The following is a 20,639-nucleotide window of genomic DNA, read 5'->3' as shown; positions in this document are numbered from 1 at the left end:
CTGTTATTTAGTGGGTATTTGCCAAGTGCACGGCACTCACCAACCATCTCGCAAAGGGGAGTTTAATGTCATGGGTGAGAACATGGGCTCCATAGAGAGGCCCGGGTTCAAATTCCAGGTCTGGCACTTGGTGGTTGTGTGACCTTGGGCAAGTTACTCTGTGCCTTTCTGGGCCTCAGCCTCCCACCTGTACAACAGAAACGACAGCAGTACTGTCTCCATCACAAGATGGCTCTGAGGAAGAAACAAGCTAATGGAGAACAGTGCCTGGGATGCTGTGAGGGCTACCCAAGTACTAGCTACCATCATGTATGTGTGTACCTCATCAACTCCTCACAATGACCTCATTTTACAGGTGGGGGGGGGATTGAGACACAGCCAGGCCAGGACCGCGCTCCCCCAGCATCCACACCTTCGACTGCACAGGCTGTGCACAGCCCAGACCCTCTCAGCCATGGAGCCAGGCCTCCGTTCCCAAACGTTAAACTGGGCAAGGCGTTCTGCACCCTCATACAAACAGTGCTTATCTTTTTAGTAGGAAACGTGTTCTAACTCAGAAGCAGGGAACGTCTCATGCTAAAAAACTTTTTATGAAAACCAAAGCAAGTGAACGAGAGCCCTTGCCAATTAACACCCGACCAAGCCACTCCATTAGCCAGAAAACGATGGGGTGGCAGAGCAAGGGCTCAGGGTTCTCAGCTCTGACTCGATGTCTTCGACAGGCACCTCCATGGTGCCCCGCCCAGGAACATCAGAGACCTGGGCACACAGACCGCGGCTGCAGGTGGGGCACCCGTGCCTTCAGCTGCCAAAGGTCGTCTGGCAGGAAGCACGTTGGTGCCCTGGTGGTTTCCGGGGCCACATGAGCTAACTGCCAAGTTACACGTCTGCAATTACAGCCCCCGGGGACCAGCCACGTGAAACGGACATCGGTTGCTCTGATTTAGAAAGGCTCGAGCAGTAGCCCTTCCAGTGCAAGGGAAAACTCGGGAAGGAGAAGCTGACTTGAGTTCAGGTTTTGTGGTGACAAACAGCATGGTAAACAGGGGTGATGAATGCAGGTCGGGAGCCTGTGCCTTTGGCTTTGAAAGATCATAAATACGTAGGGCTCGTCGAGCACAGCCTGTTGGTTACAAATTACAAAGTACAAGTCATCTTTCAATTGTTGTTCCTTCCCACATCTTGTTTTGAACAGAGTGAGCACACAACTTTCCACCCTCCAGCTGTGGAGTTCCAGGCACCCCGGAGGCTGGAGGCACACCTGCACCCGGCGGCTCTGCGTGAGCACAGTTAACAAGACATTCAGCTAAGATTCGACCTGCAACCTTCCCCCCGCCCCCCTCCACTGCATGCTTTGGTGCTGACTGTTCAGTGTTCAGGGATAGTTACTTCATTAAGACTTCTGAGATCCTGTTGCTACACGTATCACCAGTCATGGAGATAAAGAGCTGTGCAGGCCATTACCTTTAAAATGGAGTAGATAGATTTGTGTTTGGAGAAGCTTAATGATACACTCAAGAATCCACTACTAGAAGTTGTCTGCTTTCAGGAAGAGAACATTATACCTGAAAGATACGTTTGAAGAAAATAACCACGTGGCAACCATCCACAGCATGCCGGGGCACTTGCAGCATAAACATTACAGCTGCTAACTGGGGCTGCTTTGTGATTTCAGTCCTTGGTGTGAGATAAATATAAACACGCACGTGCGCACGCATGCACACACACACACACACACACACACACACACACCCCAATAGCAAGCATATATGCTCCGCAGCTTAAAATCTCAGGCTCAACAATACAGAAGACATTTGAGGCATCTGTCTCAGGCTCAGCCCAGGCCTACTTCTTCCAGCATGAATTCCCTTACATTTTGAAATTCAGGACAGTAGATTTTTAGCTTACCTGGGCTCTTTGTGATTAAACTCCACATTCATCTTAATTGGAAAAGAGACTCTCTTTCAAAAGAGAAAACAGCTTCCCTCAAAGTTTACCCAAATCTGAGAAAAGTACAATTTGATTGTTTTTGTTTTTATTTGTTTTCCTTAAATGCATGGGCCAGAATTGTTCCTGTTCTTTAAGCCAAGCAGCTGAACAATATCTGGTCAGACCCCCTTTACAACACATTTCTTTCTCCTCACTGTATTTCGCCCATACAATTAAAATATTAAATATTTCATGACCTATGGGGTTTACACCTGGCAGAGTGGCTCAGCCAGAGCCGCCTGAGCCACACGTAGTGCCGCCCTTGCCCAATGATCCCCCATGCCCCTCTGTTCTATAGAAGGCTCTGTGTCAACAGCAGATATGTCACCTAAAGTGCTTCCTCCTGGGGGGGAGGAAAAAAGGCAGAGACTCCTGCCCTTATCCTGCTCTTATTCACAGTCCCTGCTAGTTATAAACGGGATAGAATTTCATCAGAAAAGATGGGACAATTAAATAAATTCAGGTTCCAAAAGTAACCCACAGGCCAGGAATTCCCGGGCGGTCCAGTGGCTAGGACTCTATGCTCTCACTTTCAAGGGCCCATGTTCCATCCCTGGTCAGGGAACTAAGATACCACAAGCCATGAAGCTCAGCCAAAAAAATAAATAAATAAAATAAATAAAAATAAAAGTAACCTATAGGAAATCAGAGTTCCTTGGAATATCCCATGACTTTTGTTGTGTTCAAAGACAGTGTGGACTAAGGCATGACCACCCACCCAGTCACCCGGAAGTCACCCAAGTCCTTGTCTCTCAGCTTTATCCCTGCATGCAGTCAGTCATCTCATGCTGTTGAGTGCACCTCTCGCCAGCCTGGAATCCACCGTGGTCTTTGTTCCCTCACCCCTGCCCCCTGGACTGGTGGTCTCTGGGCTGCAGTCCTGCCTTCTCCGTCCCTCCAGCCACAGCTACAGCAACGAGGGCTCCAAATGCAGGTTCCACCAGCTCCCCTTTCCTAGCAGGCTCCCCACGGCCCGCAAAATAGAGTCCCAACACCTCAGCATGGCAAGCAAAGACCTGCAGGGCTGTGCCTTGGCCGCTCCCCTTCTTCCCTGTGACCACACACATCTCACTGTCCTGCAATTTGCTGTCTGTCTGTCAGCCTCCCCTCCTTCACCTCGAGATCCTTGGGGGCAGGCACTACCTCTTTCAGGTCGGGACCACCAGAACCTTACATGGGAAGAGCTCCCTTACCAAGTGAACGTAAGGCCTAAAAAACAATTGTCAGGTCCCGCCTTATTCCAGACAGCATTTGGGACAGCAAATGAGCAAAGGTTAGAGATACAGTCTCCATCCACTCAGACTGTGAGATGAGCACATGGTTTGTGAACACATCAAATAAGCTGTGAGGTCTGTGACCACCTTCAGGGGGCTTCACTTTAACATTAATAATCCCTGCCATTTGCTGTATGTATCAAGCACTTCATATTACATCCTCATGAGTCTCTAAAGCAGAGTTTTCTCTTTTTACAGGTGAAGAAACTAAGGCAAGGAAAGGGTAAGAAATCTGTCCAGAATCTCACAACTAATAATGAGAGAAGCTTCGGTCCCAGGGACTTGTTCTCTCCAAGCCCCAGGCTCCTCCCGCTGTGTCATGCCACCTCTCTGTTTAAAGCTTGGCCTCTGACCCTATGAGTGCTGCCAACAGTTTAAAACAGTTTGCTTATGTCATGGTCAGCAAAGGCTGTGGTGGACACTGCAGTGTGGCCTTAAAGGAAGAGGCTAGAACTTACGCCCAGAGAAAGTATCACTCAAACCCTGATCACATCTGCCTTTACCCTCAACCTGCACCTCCAGGCTCATATTCAGGAGCTTAGAAGCTGCCAAAGAGACACCTTGACCTAAACTAGTAAACAGGCAACCTAACTATTGGCAACCATTGCCCAAAGGGTACCCTGGAAACAACTGTAAGCTCTGCAAGCCCCTGGGAGAGAGGGTTCACTCCAAGCCCCTTTGTAATTCATCTGTGGCAGGATATCAGGTCTCCTTTCTACGGATGGAATCAGTCTCAGAGACTCTCAGGACACAGCTGGCACCCCTGGGTTCCAGGCTGTGGGGACGAGGATGTGAAGGGAGGGGTTACGGCAAGGTGACTCTAGGGAAAGACACAGTGACTTAGACCCCTGTGAGTCAAGTGGACCAATCCCTAGATGGGCACAGCCTCAGGCAGACTTGTCGCTGCAAATATTCTGCTCCCCCTAGACAGCCGGCAGGTTCAAAGAGGCCACCTCATTGCTGGAAAAGGCAGAGAGAAGTCCCCAGCCAGGAGGCAGGCAAACCCCCAACCGCGACCCAGCAGGCAGCACATTGTAGGGGAGTGACAGAGGTGAGCAGACAGGGGCAGGAGTGGGGAGTGAGCTATTATTTATCGTGCCAAGTCCTGGGGTCAGGCCTGGAACCAAGAGGAAAAATACCATCCATGCTAGAGGTTGCTCTTGCCTCACTCAAAACCACTCCAACCTCCTTCTAGCAAGACTCCCCATGCACTCAAGTCTGTAACGCTAGAGATCTTCCAACTTCCCTGCCCTGGGGTTTCCGTAAGTAATCTCCCAGGTCAGTTACAAGAAAAATAGCATCTTATTCCAGGCTTACTCCCTGCTCCCGGTGTGGGATGCAGTGTGAGAATGTGAGTGACACCACCCTGCCCTCCGGAAGCACAGAGGTGGGGGCGCTTTGGAGCTTCTCCAGCAAAGGTGACAAAGGCACTACTGTCTAGTCAATCTCTAACTTCACGGGTACTGGGCAGCGCCGGCACAGCTTCCTGGTTCAGCAGCTCTCCCACCTGCAGCAGACGCAGTGCGGCCTGGGCGGCAACTATCGGCCCAGGCCAGTTTTGCAGCGTGGCTCTGGGAGTCGGGCCTGGACGCCCTATCTGGAGCCTCCTTCACCAGCGCTTGCCACCATGCTGTAACCTAGTGGTTCTCAAAGGGGGGGTGGGGGGGTGTCACAGGACCACCAGTATTGGCAATACCTGGGAACTAGTTAGAAATGCAAATTCTTGGGGCCCACCCCAGACCTACTGAATCAGAAGCTCTGGCAATGCGGCCCAGTAATCTGGGCTTTAGCAAGCCTTCCCGGTGATTCTTACGCGTGCTAAAGTTTAGGAACCTCTGCTACAAGCCAACAGCCTATAATAAACCCACTTTGGCTAAAACTAACTAGAGCGGAGCCTGTTGTCTGCAACTTCACCCTGACTGAACCACAGTCCCCGCTCTCACGTTGTCCATGAGGAACACAATGAATTGTGACAAAACAGCAGGATGTTCTGGAGAAGAACAAAACAGGCACACTTCACCCAGTCAGAAATGGTGGTCTCCCAACTATTTTTATTCTATATTCTTCTCCAAATTTTTGAACACCTACCCTCAAGAGTTATACTTATCCTTCAATTTTATAAATACTCTATTAAAATATCATAAAACACATATAAAGAGAACCTTAGCAGATGAGATTTTTAAATGAACATAAACAAAAGTTCTAATGTTTTCATCCTGCACTCCTATGGATGACACTTTTAGTGATCAGTGGTCTAGAACGTAGGAGAACCTTCCAGCAGAAGGAATAGCAGAAGCAAAGGAATTTAAAAGATGGTGAACGATGCATGTGTGGAACTACAAGCAGACAGCAGTGACTGGAAAGAAAGAGGGGTAACCAGAGACGGTGACAATGGTGACAGTGACAATAAATAGTGTTACTGCGCAGCTAACGTGGTCATTCAGCTCTGAAGACAACCTTATGAAGTAGAATTATTACCTCCATTTTTCAGGTTGGGAAATTGAGGCTCAAATGTCTCCCATCTATAAGTGGCAGAGCTGAGTTTTGAACCAAAATCTGAGTCTTTCCACTGCCAGTTTCTGGCTTCGGCTACTGTGTGGCTGGTAGAGCCACTGGCTGCGGCAGAGAATTCCAGAGGAAAGGTGAGTTTTGCTTTGATGTTCGAGGTGCCCATGAGATACCCCAGTGGAGCTCTCCAACACACAACTTAATATTTGACACAGACGCTGAAACAATGGAATGTCCATATACAAACAAACAAATGCACTTTGATTCATACCTCATACCATGTATAAAAATTAACTTAACATGGGCATAAACCTAAATGTAAAAACTAAATCTATGTTTTCAAGGAAACATAGGAGAAAATTTGGGTGACACAATTTCTTAGATATGAAGCACAATCCATAAAACATTGATAAATTGGATTTCATCAAAATTTAAAATTCTGCTCTTTGAATGACACTCCTGAGAGAATGAAAATAAAAATCACAGGCTGCAGAAAACATCTGCAAAGTATGTATCTGTGCCTGTATCCAGAATGCATAACGAACCCTCAAAACTCAATAGAAAAAAACCAAACCCAATTTAACTATACACAAAAGATCTGAGTATAGACATCATGTAAAAGGAGATGTATGATGGGGACTTTCCTGGTGGTCCAGTGGGTAAGACTCCGAGCTCCCAATGCAGGGGGCCTGGGTTTGATCCCTGGTCGGGGAACTAGATCCTGCAGGCATGCCACAGTGAAGATCCCACGTACCTGGAGGGGCCTAAATATATAGATAAATAAATATTTTTTTAAAGGAGATATATGAGTGGCAGTGATGCTCAGCATCACTAAGGAAATGCAAATTAATATCACAATGACATACCACTACATACCTATTAGAAAGGCTAAAATCAAAAAGACCAACTCTACTAAGTGCTGGCAAAGACGGGGAGGAACTTGAACTCTCATATACTGCTGGTGACAATGCAAAATGGTAGAGCCATTTTGGAAAAAGTTTGGTAGTTTTTAAAAAGTAAAGCACACCTTCCATATGATCCAACCATTCCACTTCTACGTATCTTCCTAAAAGAAAGAAAAGCATGTATACATACAAATACTTGTGCATAAATATTTACAGCAGCTCTATGCAGAGCCTCAAAAAATTACAAACAAACAAATTGATTAAACCAGGTGAAAAAAAGGAGACAAAACCATTATGGTTGAAGATGAAAACATGGCATAGTCAAGAATCAACTAAAACCAAGATCATGTTCTTGAATCCCAGATTCTAGGATACTCCAACATTAAGAAATTAAACCCTTATAGGAAAACAATAGGGAAATTTATCATCAGCCGAAAAGTTATTATAATTATTTTCATACTTTTAAAATAACATGGATAAGACAGTAAGTAAAGACAATGTGGTACTTAATCACTTTATATTCCTATTAATAAATAAAAACTTATTTTTTTATTAGAAAAAGAAACTGTAAACAAACCTTAACATGTCCTTTCGCAAGTAAATGGATAAACTGTGGTGTGTCCATTTCAAGGAATGTTACTCAGTAATGCAAAAGGAATGAACTATTGATACACATAGCAACCTGGATGAATCGCCACATCATTATGCAAAGTGAAAGAAAGACAAAAAAGAGTGCATACTATTTGATTCCATTTCTATAAAACTCTAGAAATGGCAAATTAATCTACAGTGACAGAAAGGATATTGAATGGTGTCCTGGAAATGACGGAAGGAGGAGGGAGGGATAGAGAAATTACAAAGGAGCTTGAGGAGACTTTGAAGAAGACAGATCTGTTCATTATCCTGATCATGGTGATGGTTTCATAAGTGTAGACAGATGTCAAATGTTATCCTATTGTACATTTAAAGTATCTATAGATTACTGTATGCCAAACACCCCTCAATTAAGCTGTTAAAAAGGAACAATAAGTTAAAACAAAAAGTCACTCAATTTACATGGTAATCTTTTTCTAAAAAAAAGTTATTCATAATAACCTTTGTGAATTGATTGATTAAAATCACAGTGCAGCTGTGAGTAAACCATGGGTTGGTCTGCTAGGGCTCCCCTAACAGAGCACCACAGACCTGGTGGCTTAAACAGCAGAAAGGTGTTGTCTTACAGTCTGGAGGCCAGAAGTCCAAGGTCAAGGTGTCAGCAGGGCTGGTTTCTTCCCAGGCCTCTCCCCTTGGCTTGTAGACGCCACCTTCTCGCTGTGTCCTCACATGGTTTTCTCTCTGCACATGTGCATGTCTGTGTCAATCACTTTTTCTCATGAGGATATGAGTCATATATGATTAGAGCCCACCTTAATGGCCTCATTTTAATTTAATCACCTCTTTAAAGACTATCTTCAAATACAGTCCAGGTTTCAGGGGTTAGGGCTTCAATGCAGGAACTGGGGAATAAGGCACAGTTCAGCCCATAGCAAACCATGTTTCCGTGTATATTACAGCACTTACCACACAGTTCATTTAGATGTAGCCTAATTTCTTTTAGGATATTCTGGTTATGTGAATTGCATGATTCATAGAAGAGAGATTTTCTTGAATTAGCAACTCTACTAAGCTAACAAAAGCTGTATCTGAGCTTCTAATAACCTGAAACAGGCAAGAGATAAACAGGCAGGCAGAAATGCAATCTTTGGGGAGGTGGTGGGGTGGGGGTGGGGAGGGGAGACAGGGTTGGAGACATAAAGGAAGGCCTGGAAACTATTCCTTCCAATGACATCCAGTAGGAATGAGAAAAGAGGATCACAAAGTTGCTTTCTCTTTATCTCAGGCCCTGTCTTACCATCAATCTGCTGGACCCACGTGAGATTTTTGTCTGATCTGGTCTCAGGCCTATTAGTTTCAGGTCACTGGAGAGACACCCCAACCCCCAAAGGAAAATCGTGACTTTATTGCTTAAATAAATGGCCACATGTCCAGGCAGAGCTCCTTCCTTGCTGTGAGACCAAACTGGCAGCTGCTGCATTTGTGAGCCCCTCTTTCTGTAGACGCCAAGCCAGCGTCAGGCAGGTGGGGAGATAAGGTGTGGCGTGAAGCAGGATGCCCAGCGGACAACCACCTGCTGAGTGAGGCCCAAACGTGGGCCTCTGAAAAGCCCTGGGTCACTAGTTTACATGCTGGACTGTGTTTTTGTTCAGATAAAGTTCAGTGTAGAATTTGCATAGGTTTCTAGATTTCAAAGCATTCTTACTGGGCCTGTGATGAAAATGCCCCCTTTGGGGTAAGACCCTTGGACTCATATGTGGAATCAAGGAGCAAATATCTTACCTTGGGCTTGAGCTGAACTGCCTGTAACCTTATAATGTGAGTGAGAGATAAACACCAATCTTTTGGCTGTCAGATACGCACCCCCAGCTTGTACTACACCCAAAAGAATCCTAGTCCTTTTTCCAGGGGTTTCTTTAAAAGAAAAGGTAAATTACAGCCTCCCATACATTATTACAATGCTGAGGTGGAAGGAGGAGCATCCAAGGACCACCTGTGCTGCCAATTTGGGGAAGTCTTTTTGCCCTCTCAAGGCCTCCCTTTCTTCACAAGGAACTGCTGCTGATTCTTTGATTTCTACCTAAACCCTCACAGAGTAAATTAAGAGGCAGGAAGACTTACACGGTATTGGAGCTGGACTCAAAATCAAGTGGGCAACTAGAAAATTATGATTATTAAGGATTATTAGTTTATTGATAATTATTATGGCGACCATTTATTGATTATCTACTATGTGTCAAGCCCTGTTTTAGACTATAATATATATAATTTAATTCTCACCATAGTAAGAAGTAGATAATAATAGTCACCATTTTTACATCACGAAAATGAGGTTCAGGGAAATTCCTTGCCCAGGGACAAACAAATCTTAAGCAGCAAAGCTGAATGCAGACCTAGATTTGTCTGATTCCAAAGCACGCCTCTTGTTTCTCCACCACCTCTCACTTTTCTGAAAAAAGGTCCTAAAATATATTTCGGATTGTGGTTTTGAGCGTTGTTATTTGGTGAGTTATCTTTGTATGCCTATTTAGAATAAACTCCTTAATATGAAAAGATTGGGTCTTTTTCTGGCTCTCATTTGGCAGAATACACAAATTTATATCTTTAAAATGTGACTTGGGGACTTCCCTGGTGGCGCAGTGGTTAAGACTCCACATTCCCAATGCAGGGGACCCAGGTTCCATCTCTGGTCAGGGAACTAGATCCCACATGCATGCCGCAACTAAGAGTTTGCATGCCGCAACTAAGAGTTTGCATGCCACAACTGGGGAGCCCTCCTGCTGCAACTAAGACCCAGTGCAACCAAATAAATTTTTTAAAATTTAAAAAAGATTTTTTAAAAAATGTGACTTGAAGGTCTGTATCTGACTTAGTTATTGTACCAACATCAGGCTCCTGGTGGTTTTGACAATGGACTGTTGTTGTATAAGATTGTATTGTTGGGGAAGCTGAGTGAAGTATACTTGGGAATTCTCTGTACTATTTTGCAACTTTTTATGAGTCTTAATCTAGTTCACAATAAAAGTATTTTTAAATGTTATTTGATAATAATAATAAGGGTCACTGTGGTGTACAGAACAAGGAGAACCTGGGTCCCAGGTTCTAAAGCTACTCTTCAATAACTGCTCTGTGCAGCTTTGTAGGAGTCCCGTATCTGACTGAGGCCTGGCAAAGTCCAGATCAGATGGTGTCCAAGTCCCACTTCAGCATTGAGTTATACCTTCTGTTATTAAAAAAAATACATTCGACAGGAGTTTCTAAAGGGCCAGGCTGGGATTTGAACCCATGATGGCTGGGTACCAACCTATATTCTTTCTTCTATAAAACACTGGTGTAGAAGTTTCATTGACTGTAGAGATGATTTTTGCTTGTTCTGATTAATTGTGGTTGGTTGATTTTTTTTCTCCTACTTTCAATTGTTGAAATAATTGCTAATTAGTAAGCTGTTAAAGCAGCACTTTGGATTTCCCAGGACCATCTGACTGTAAATAAAAAAAATTTTTTAATCTTGGCTAGAAAAAAAAAAATTCTAGACTTTCACTTTCAAATGCAAGAGTATATATACATCTAACTTGCTCTCTCCCAAAACACACTAAAATTACAGTAAAGATGTTCTAAAGACATACCCACAAGGACAGGCAAGACAGAAGAAGAGACAACAGCAACAAAATTACAGAAGCTGGGAAGCGGATGAGTGAGTGATGAAGAATCGACAGGCCTGGAGTTGATGGCAGATAAAGCTAAGGATGAATTCATTTCACATTCCGGAGCCTTCCCAAAGCTCAGGCACCAACAGCACCAGGTGCCCCTGGAGATGGAGACACAAAGAGGGTGGCTAAAGTAAGGACTGGGTGAAAACCCCAGACATGCAGATCTCTAGATTGCTTTCCCCACTGTGCGCCCCTGGGAGACAGCTTTTCCCCATCAGACCAGAGTGTAGAGATTTCACTCTCTTAAGAGTGCAAGACAGGGCTTCCCTGGTGGTGCAGTGGTTAAGAGTCCGCCTGCCAATGCAGGGAACATGGGTTCGAGCCCTGGTCCGGGAAGATCCCACATGCCACAGAGCAACTGAGCCCATGACCCACAGCTATTGAGTCCACATGCCGCAACTACCAAAGCCCATGCACCTAGAGCCCCTGCTCTGCAACAAGAGAAGCCACAGCAATGAGAAGCCCGTGCGCCACACCAAAGAGTAGCCCCCATTCTCCGCAACTAGAGAAAGCACACGTGCAGCAACAAAAACCCAACTCAGCCAATAAATAAATAAATAAATCTTTAAAAAAGAATGCAAGACAGAAATGTGTGGACTGGGAAGTTGAAAGCATTCATGTCAAAACCAAGAAGAGTAAATGACTATCCACACAGTGAACACTGAGGGCTGAGACCTGCTGCCCTCCTCCCCCAGCTTAGCTCCCAGAATACGGGCAGCCCGGTCTTGAGTTTCCAGGCAGGAGGCTAAAATTCTGCTATGGAATATCTGACCAGCCCAAGAAAAATGGACCAAACATATTGAAATCAGGAAACGTTCAACAAATGGTCCACCCAGCCAGCTCGTCCTATAGGGAAACTCAAACTCAACAAATCCTGACTGGAGCTCAGAGCTTCCAGTTCGTTTTTTGGTTCTAACTCTATCATGGAGACAGATACAAAACAAACAAGAGAAAAAAAGCAACTGGGAGTTATGCAGGGAGAAGAAATTTCCCTCAAATAATTAATATCCTCACAGAGATGACAGAGGATGTATGCACAAAGAACAGAGTGCGATTTCAAAAAGAACCATGTAGAGAACAACAGCAAAAAGAGCTTTGGGAATTAAGAACATGAGCACACAGATGACAAATTAAATAGAGGCTGGAAAAAAAGAGTTGATGAGAAATATCCCAGAAACCAGAGCAAAAACACAGAAAACGCCAGAGGAAAGAAAAACGGAGGATGAGTTCTGTTAAGTGTGATGTCTAAATAACAGAAGAAGTCTCAGAGAGAAAAGAAAAATAGAAAAGGGAAATAGTCTCAGAAAGAGAGAAAAGAGAAATAGAAAAGAGGAAATCATCAGCAAAACTATTCAAGAAGTTTTCCCAGAACAGAGGTACATGAGATTCCAGAATGAAAGTATTCACCAAGTACCCAACACAATGGATGAAAACAAACCAAGAAACATCACTGGGAAATTTCTAAACACTGACGACCACTGGGACCAGACAAGATCTAACGGATTTCCATAAAGATAAAACAGGTCAAAAACAAGGATCAGGAAACACATTAACCTCAGACTTTTAAAAGCAAAAACACAATGGACAGAGGGGTCCAGTCCTAGGTAAGATGGCAAACGGATCCTCCACCCAGGCCCTCCTATGGACTGCCCTTATAAAACCTGGAAAGAATGACACAGCAGCTGTTTGAGGAATCTGAAAGGTAAAGAGTAACAGGCAAACTGACGAAAAGACCAGAATCCAAGGCACCACCAAATCAGCACTGTGAGCATCATCACTCCCTCAGGAACATCCAGCTCTGACTCCAGGCAGTGTGACAGTTACGGCAGCAGCAGCCTGGGGTGCCAAAAAATGCAATGCTACTCAGCAATAAAAAGGAACAAATTACTGATTCAAGCAGTAGAATGGACGACTCTTGGATGCATTTTGCTAAATGAAATAAACCAGATCCAAAAGGCTATGATATGGTTCCATTTATTTAACATTCTGGAAAAGGCCACACTGTAAGGACAGAAAACAGATCAGCAATGCTAGGGGACAAGGTACAGGGCTGACCATAAAGAGGAGGCACGAGGGCATTCTTGTGAAAGAATTATTCTGTATCCTAACGGTGCTGGTGGATACACAGCTCTCTCACATTTGTCAAAACCCACAGACCTATACACCACAAAGAGTGAAATTTGCTACATGTAAATTTAAAAAAACAAACAAACCAGGATGTGGGAAGAACACCCCCAAAATATAAGCCATAACAAATTAACCTAAGTGTCACCAATGAATAACATTATCACATGGAAAGGGGTGAAGAAAAGAACTTTGGAGGTACGAAAGCTGTATTTAACATGATACTGTAAGGTTTAGGACAAAAAGAACTCTATACAAATACCTACTCCGGTCAATAAATCTGTTTCTCAGAGGGGATGGGCTGGCACTTCTCGAATTACTTTATGTGCACACTAGGACTGAACAACACAGTAAATACCATGTAGATCATGAAAGCCAGGCTCCTCACTGTCAGAGAAAGAAGTTACAAATAGGCAAAGGGGGAAGTTTAGAAAGAACCCTGTGGTGTTGGGTTAGAATCAGAGTGTCAGTATGAGCTCATGTTTATCTATCAATCTGTATATATACACAGATTGATAGATAAAGAAGTAAATAAATATGTGTATATACATGGGTTAGACATATACATATTTCCTAGCCCCATCTCCTGAGAAGGCCTAGAAGCAATGACACCCCAATAACAGGGAGCACACCTAGTTCCTGGGTGTTGGTCTCTAAATACTACAATCCATTAAAGGAAACCAGGAATTCCTGGAAAAGTGGCTGATCCAGTTGGGAAAGGGAAAACATAAGATGAGCCTGGGGTATCTTGTGACGTCAGAAAGTAAGAAAGTGTTCAAAAAAGGATGGAGGCACAGGATTGAAATAACACAGTAATAACCAACCCAAAAGTGTTCCCAATGGCCAAAGCTGGAACAATTCAAAATACAATATACATGACTATAATCAGATTAGAGCCCATAGGATGAAATAAATACACACAAGTCCATACTAATGTACATACATACACACATACATACGTACACATGTACACACATACACACATACGTACGTACATTCATACATAAATAAGGGGAGAAGAGGCAGCTCTTCCCTGCAGAAGAATTCCAATTAACAAATGTAGAAGAAATGAGGAAAATACGAAATCACCATTAGAACACCACAGTAATAATTGCTGCAGGCAAGATTCACCAATGAAAGCTAAAATTAGTGAGCAAAAGCTTGAAGAGAAACGGTATTTGCATAATCTAACAGTATCTCCCCCCAAGATACTTATTCATTCAAAAAGGAAAAACAGTAACTTTACCCCATTTCTCAGGCAAGTGAGGGAGGTAAACACCACCAGTAATAAGAACTGTCAACATCACAAATCCCTTGACATGATACACTGAAAAGGGCACACTCCTTCTGCTGTAGTCTCGCTACAAATTCATCATATCAACAGACAAACCAACCCAAATGGAGGGACATTCTACAAAATAACAGATTGGTATTTTTCAGTAATGACAAAATCATGAACATGAGCAGGTAAAGACTGAGGAACTGTCACAGATTGGGAGAAACGAAGCAGAATCTAAATGTAATGTGGGATCCTGCATTACATCCTGGGACAGAAAAGGGGCATCAGTGGAAAAACTGATGAATTCCAAATAAACCTATAGTTTAGTTAATAGTGTTACCCCAAAGCTAATGTCTTGGTTTTGTTAATTATACTATGACTATGTAAGATGTGAACATTAGGGGAAGCTGGGTGAGGGATAAATGAAAATCCCCTGTACATTTTCACTTCTCTATTAAGTCTAAAATTATTGCAAAATAAAAGGGTTTTGTTTGTTTGTTTGTTTTGGTTGCATGGCTTACACAATCTTAGTTCCCCAACCAGCGATTGAACCGGGGTCCTCCGCAGTGAAAGCTCGAACCTGGGCCCTCGGCAGTGAAAGCCTGGAGTCCTAACCCCTGGACCACCAGGGAATTCCACAAAAGTTTGTTTTTTTTTAAGTACATACTATGTTAAAATGTCATCTTATATCCTAAGCTGACCTGCCCCAGCTAACTGCTGAGGTTTATCCAGTAACAACGTGGACTTATAAATCACAGCAGAGCTCAGCCCTAAAGGCTGTGTGAACTGGTACCCGGGCCAGCTGGCCAGGTCATCCTCTTGCCCATTCTTCCACATCAGCCCACAGGCTTGGCTACAATTCCCAGGCCTTGGACTTTGCTGGACTAGGAAAAGGAAGAGGACCAGGAAGCGAACAGCGTCTGGGGTGGAAGCTGCCGCTCCGCGCTCTTGTAAGCTGCTTTCGGCCCCAGTTCTGTGGCGCTCAAACCTTTGAGGAAGCTACTCTTTCACTGTGTCCAAAAGATTACAGAATGACAGAGTGTAGACTGGACCTGTGCCGTCTGTTTATGCACTCAGAATTTTTAAAACCATCCCCAGGTTTACAGATCTGAGCTTCCATGTCACCTTTGTAGGGAAACAACTGAGCAGCTGCCAGGTGGTGGCAAGACTCTTCATGTTCAAAAGCTCCTCCGCTTAGAAGAGCAGGTTAAGTCCTGAAAGTCTTTCTTAAGAGCACTGTTTGTCCTTCTAGTTGCCTGGGAGGGGTTTACGTTTGCAGCTCTCAGCTTTACTTCTACTGAACAGCAGTGTTTCAAAATCAAGCCCGTGCTCCTCCTGTGGGCTGGTGGATGTCCTCTCAGGCACATCTCCCCCAACAAATCAGTGTGTTCTACATTGGAGGTGCACTGAGAGAGATACCAGCTGCAAATACTGTGAGAATCTCCCCAGCAGTTTCACAGCCACCAGCCCACAGCACTTTGAAGTCAGGCAAATTCAAACGGGCCTTGTATGGAGGAAATATCCATGGCTTGGGCCCAACATTTCATCACTCCAGCCTTTGAGTCTTCAAACAAACTCCTGGCACGCTCCCGAGGCAGCCTGTAGGCTGCTGACGTGGAGCCTCCAAGTCAGGACGCCTCAGATCCTTTGGGTGCTGTGTATCACTTGTCCTGTCTCTCGCTGACTGTTGTTGACTGGTGAGAGGAGGCAGCTTCAGACGTTACACAGTTACCCTTGTCTGTTAGACCATTTCCTAACACTGAATGACTCAGTCCATACACAAGGCCAACATTCAGGATGTTTTTCACTGTTTTCCATTTTTTTAAATTATCTCTTGTTTGTAATTCAAATTCATAAACCTCTCATGGACATGATAGGGAGTTTAAAATGTTTGTAAAATACCTCAGGCTTAGCACGAGCAGAGCAAGCACACTGCAAACCAAGGTGCTTGTGGCCAAGACCCTAACCCTGGTCACTGGTGGTGAGCAGAGCTTTCTCAGGAGAGCACAGCTTTGTGTAACCATGGAGAAGGCATCTCTACCTCCCACAAAGAAGGAGGCTCTAAAGCTGATGCCTGATATAGTGTTTCCAGAATCAACATAGCCGGAGGTTGACACAGTTATGAGGAAGGTTTGGGCAGAAATCTATTTATCTACATAATTTAAAAAATAATCAGGCTCTTGATCCTAGAGGTCTTGAGTCCCCTGTCCCATCTTTCTCTTAAATCTGTGTCTGTTTTTTCTTTAAGCTCCCGGCACCCGTCACTCACCTCGAGTCGCCAAGCTGGTCTCGGCACCCTCCTCCCGCCCCTCTGCTGGACCCTGTGTAAACCCCCTACACTGGATTATCTTGAGCCCAGCTCACATTAGTGATGCTCTTGCTTCATCCTGGCACACTGTCCCCAGACAACTCTGTCACTTGTGGGGCATTGGTAGCAGATGAGCCAAGTCTCAGTCTGTGTTCAAGAGCTGTCTGAGCTCCTGATCAGAATTTCTGACTCCTAAGTGGATAGCCTTAATTTCTCTCCTAATTAATGTTTTTATTGGGAGAGATATACTTACATTATCGGGTCCAATTCTTCACCCCTCTGCTTCACTGTGGGCTGAATATATCCCCCCATCCCTTGATTTGGGGCTTGGCCATTTGACTTCCTTTGGCCAGTAGGGTGGAAGTGACACTGTGCCTTAGCTGAGTCTCCAGCATTGCCGTGAAAGGAGCTTACCCTGCCTCCTAAGTCTGGGTCTGCAAAAAACACACGTGGAGCAAAGCTGCCCCAGCCAACGTGCAGACCTAAAGCCAGAAGCAGAGCAGCCCCATGACTGCAGATTCATTAGAGCCACTTGCCCTGCTGACCCCCCAAAGCTGTGAGATTAAAGGATTGTTATCTTCAGCCACTGAATATTGGGGTAGTTTGTTACACACCATTGTTGTAGCAACAGCTAACCAATACAGTCTTACATAGAGATGAAGGTATAAAACATAGATATACGAATTAAGATTAGTTATGCAAGGAAAACCCACATCACCACCACCAAGGGAAGGAAGTAAAATATCACTGAACACCCCAGAAACCTGCATGTGCCCTTCCTGATCACCACCTCCTCCCTCAGCCCTAGAGAGGAGGGCAGATACACGTCTGGCTCAAGCAAATTGAGGACCTCATCTCAACTGACTCACTTGTCTGCAACACGTTCAAATGCCAAAGCAAACAGAGAAGAGGAGAAGCCTTGTAGGAAGAAGGAAAGCAGACACATATTTCAATTCATTAAGATGTATTTTTAAAGGCATGTATTTTAAACTGTGCAACAGAAAAGGACTGATTCTTTGGATGACCAACCTGAAGTTTGCAGAGGTGAACTGATTCTTGCTAAAGTAATTCTTAGTATAATAGGGAAGAACCTTTGTATTCTGTTTCAAGTTAATCACTAAAGGGTGTTACCTACATAAGCTTAAATTGTACATGATGATCCATCCCTAGGAACCCTGCCTCCTAGGTTCCCCAGTGGTGCCGTGCAATGAGCATTAAGCTAAAATACTGGGACTTCCCTGGTGGTGCAGTGGTTAAGGATCCACCTGCCAATGCAGGGAGCATGGGTTCCATCCCTGGTCCGGGAAGATCCCACATGCTGCGGAGCAACTAAACTAAAATACCTTTGTTTAGCTCACAGGAAACATCCTGACCAGGCCCACCTGTGAATAGCTGCAGGAAGGAAGAAATTAACACATCCCCTCTAGAGTCTAACTGAAACCAGGACTTTACCCCCTTCCTTTTTTTTTTCATTTATTTATTATTTTTTTAAGATTTTTTTTTCATTTTATTTATTTATTATTTTTTTTGAGGTACACCAGGTTCAATCATCTGTATTTATACACATGTCCCCATATTCCCTCCCTCCCTTGACTCCCCTCCACCCTCCCCAACCCAGTCCCAGTCCTCTAAGGCATCATCCATCCTCGAATTGAACACCCTTTTTTATACAGCAACTTCCCACTGGCTATCTATTTTACAGTTGGTAGTATATGTGTGTCTGTGCTGCTCTCTCGCTTCATCTCAGCTTCCCCTTCACCCCCCGCCCCCCCAGGCCTCGGGTTCTCCAGTCCATTCTCTGCATCGGCATCCTTTTTCTTGTCTTGTCCCTGAGTTCACCAGTACCATTTTTAGATTCCGTGTATGTGAGTTAGCATGCAATGTTTGTTTTTCTCTTTCTGGCTTACTTCACTCTGTATGACGGACTCTAGGTCTGTCCACCTCATGGCATATGGCTCCATCTCATTCCTTTTTATAGCTGAGTGGTATTCCATTGTGTATGTATGCCACATCTTCTTTATCCATTCATTTGTTGATGGGCATTTAGATTGCTTCCAAGATACTTTTAATATGGACCATTTTTTAAAATATATTTATTTATTTGGCCTGGGTCTTAGTTGCAACATGTAGGTTCCTTAGTTGCAGCAGGCAGGCTCTTTAGTTGTGGCATGCATGTGGGATCTAGTTCCCTGACCAGGGATCAAACCTGGGCTCCCTGCTTTGGGAGCTCAGAGTCTTATCCACGGCACCACTGGGGAAGTCCCTATATGGACCATTTTTAAAGCTTTTATTGAATTTGTTACAATATTGCTTCTGTTTTATGTTATGGTTTTTCTGCTGCAAGGCATGTGAGATCTTAGCTCCCCGACCAAGGACTGAACCAACACCCCCTGCATTAGAAGGCAGAGTCTTAACCACTGGACAGCCAGGGAAGTCCCCCCTCCCCTTTTAGTGTAAAAGAAGCCTATATTCTAACTTAGGAAGATGGTTCTTTGGGACACTAGTCTACCATCTTCTCGCTCTGCTGGCTTTCCAAATAAAGTCGCTATTCCTTCCCCAACAAATCATCTCTTGATTTATTGACCTGTTGTATGGCAAGCAGTACAAGCTTGGACTCAGTAACATTAGTAATAATAGTAAGAGTAAAAATAATAATAGCAGCATAAAATATTTATTATATATCAGGAGCAGCAAAAAGAGCTTTCTCATTGACTTCCTACAATGACCCTGTGGTATGAATAGCATGCCTTTCACATAGATGAGGAAACAAACCATGAGAGTCCTAAGTCCTGGTACCAGGAATTGACCGTTGCTCTGCTGGACTCCGTGGCCCATGTCCCTGTAACTGCTCCACCATATGTCTCCTGGCCGCACTGGCTGGTTTCCTGGTTATTGTCAGGGCTGGGGTGGCACAATAATAAAATAAATTTTAAAATAAAAAAAAAATAATCAAAGATTGGTTCAGAAATTTTAAAGAAGGGTTACACTGCTCAGGCACTTACTGTGTGTTACGCACACACGTCACCTCGCTGAATTCTGAGAGCGACTCTACAGTACAGATGCTATCATTCCCAGATTACCAAGAAATTGAGGCTCCCATGTGTGAAGGAACTTGTCCAGAGTCACACAGCTAATCAGGGGCAACGCTGCAACTCACACCTGGGTCTCTGACTGCAGAGCTCTTCACCACCAAGCTAAACTTTTTGGGTAACCACCTCAGTCTCAGGGACTCTGGGTTCAGCCCCTGGTTGGGGAACTAAGATTGCACAAGCCTCACAGTGCAGCCGGAAAAAAAAAAAAAAAAAAAAAATCACAGTCTCTTCAGTGCACAAATACCACTAACATGCATCATAGACACGGTGTCAGGATTTAAAAAAAACAAAAACAAAAACAAAAAAACCGCTGTGTAGACATGAGTGTGCTTCTCTCATCAGAGTTATGACCCTTTTCCTTACAACACTCTCATCCAGGAGGGCTGGCCTGTGAGCTCCAGGTCGACCTCAGAACACGCCCACTGTGGTCACCTCCCTAGATGGCCTGACCCTATGCCTTAAGAATCCACACAACTGGAAGCCGATAGAGGCCATCTGCTGACGGGGCCCAGGGAGTGGCCCTCAACCAGGGGCAACGTGGCCCCCAGGGGACATTTGGCCACATCGGAAGGTATTTTCCATTGTCACGACTGGTGTGTCTGTTTGGGGGTGGGTCCTGCAGGGCAGCAGCCGGGAGAGGAGTCATCAGCCTACAGAGCACAGGGCAGGTGCCCGCTCCCCCAGCCCTAAATGACAACGCTCTCGAGGCTGAGGAGCCCGGCTAAAGGAGCAACGACGCTTCTGAGCTGCTGTCCAGCCAGGTGCGGATGAAGGGTCCGTGCTACCTCGGTCAGGAAGCTGGGTCAGACGGCGGCTCCCCTGGGGGGGGTGCCACGCACACTCAGGCTCCTTCTAC

General features: G+C 44.7%; 1 long non-coding RNA gene across 6 annotated transcripts in view; it reads right to left on the bottom strand.

Moving 5' to 3' along the window:
• LOC130835498 (uncharacterized) overlaps positions 1-20,639 on the bottom strand; it is a 42,863-nt gene that overhangs the window by 17,746 nt on the left and 4,478 nt on the right. The window contains exons 3-4 of one of the 6 annotated variants that reach the window (XR_009048949.1): positions 10,897-11,078; positions 7,897-8,011 (exon numbers count right to left, since the gene is read on the bottom strand). The exons of 1 other annotated variant lie outside the window; for it this stretch is intronic. This is a non-coding gene — a long non-coding RNA (uncharacterized LOC130835498). Of the gene's footprint in view, positions 1-6,798; positions 6,838-7,861; positions 8,012-10,896; positions 11,079-20,639 lie in introns of all 6 variants that reach the window. 4 more of the 6 variants (XR_009048951.1, XR_009048950.1, XR_009048952.1 and 1 more) reach the window with 4 other exon arrangements.

This window comes from Hippopotamus amphibius, chromosome 14 (assembly GCF_030028045.1).
Source record: "Hippopotamus amphibius kiboko isolate mHipAmp2 chromosome 14, mHipAmp2.hap2, whole genome shotgun sequence".
In the NCBI taxonomy this organism is placed as follows: Eukaryota; Metazoa; Chordata; class Mammalia; order Artiodactyla; family Hippopotamidae; genus Hippopotamus; species Hippopotamus amphibius.
This window is presented reverse-complemented; position numbering and strand designations above follow the sequence as displayed.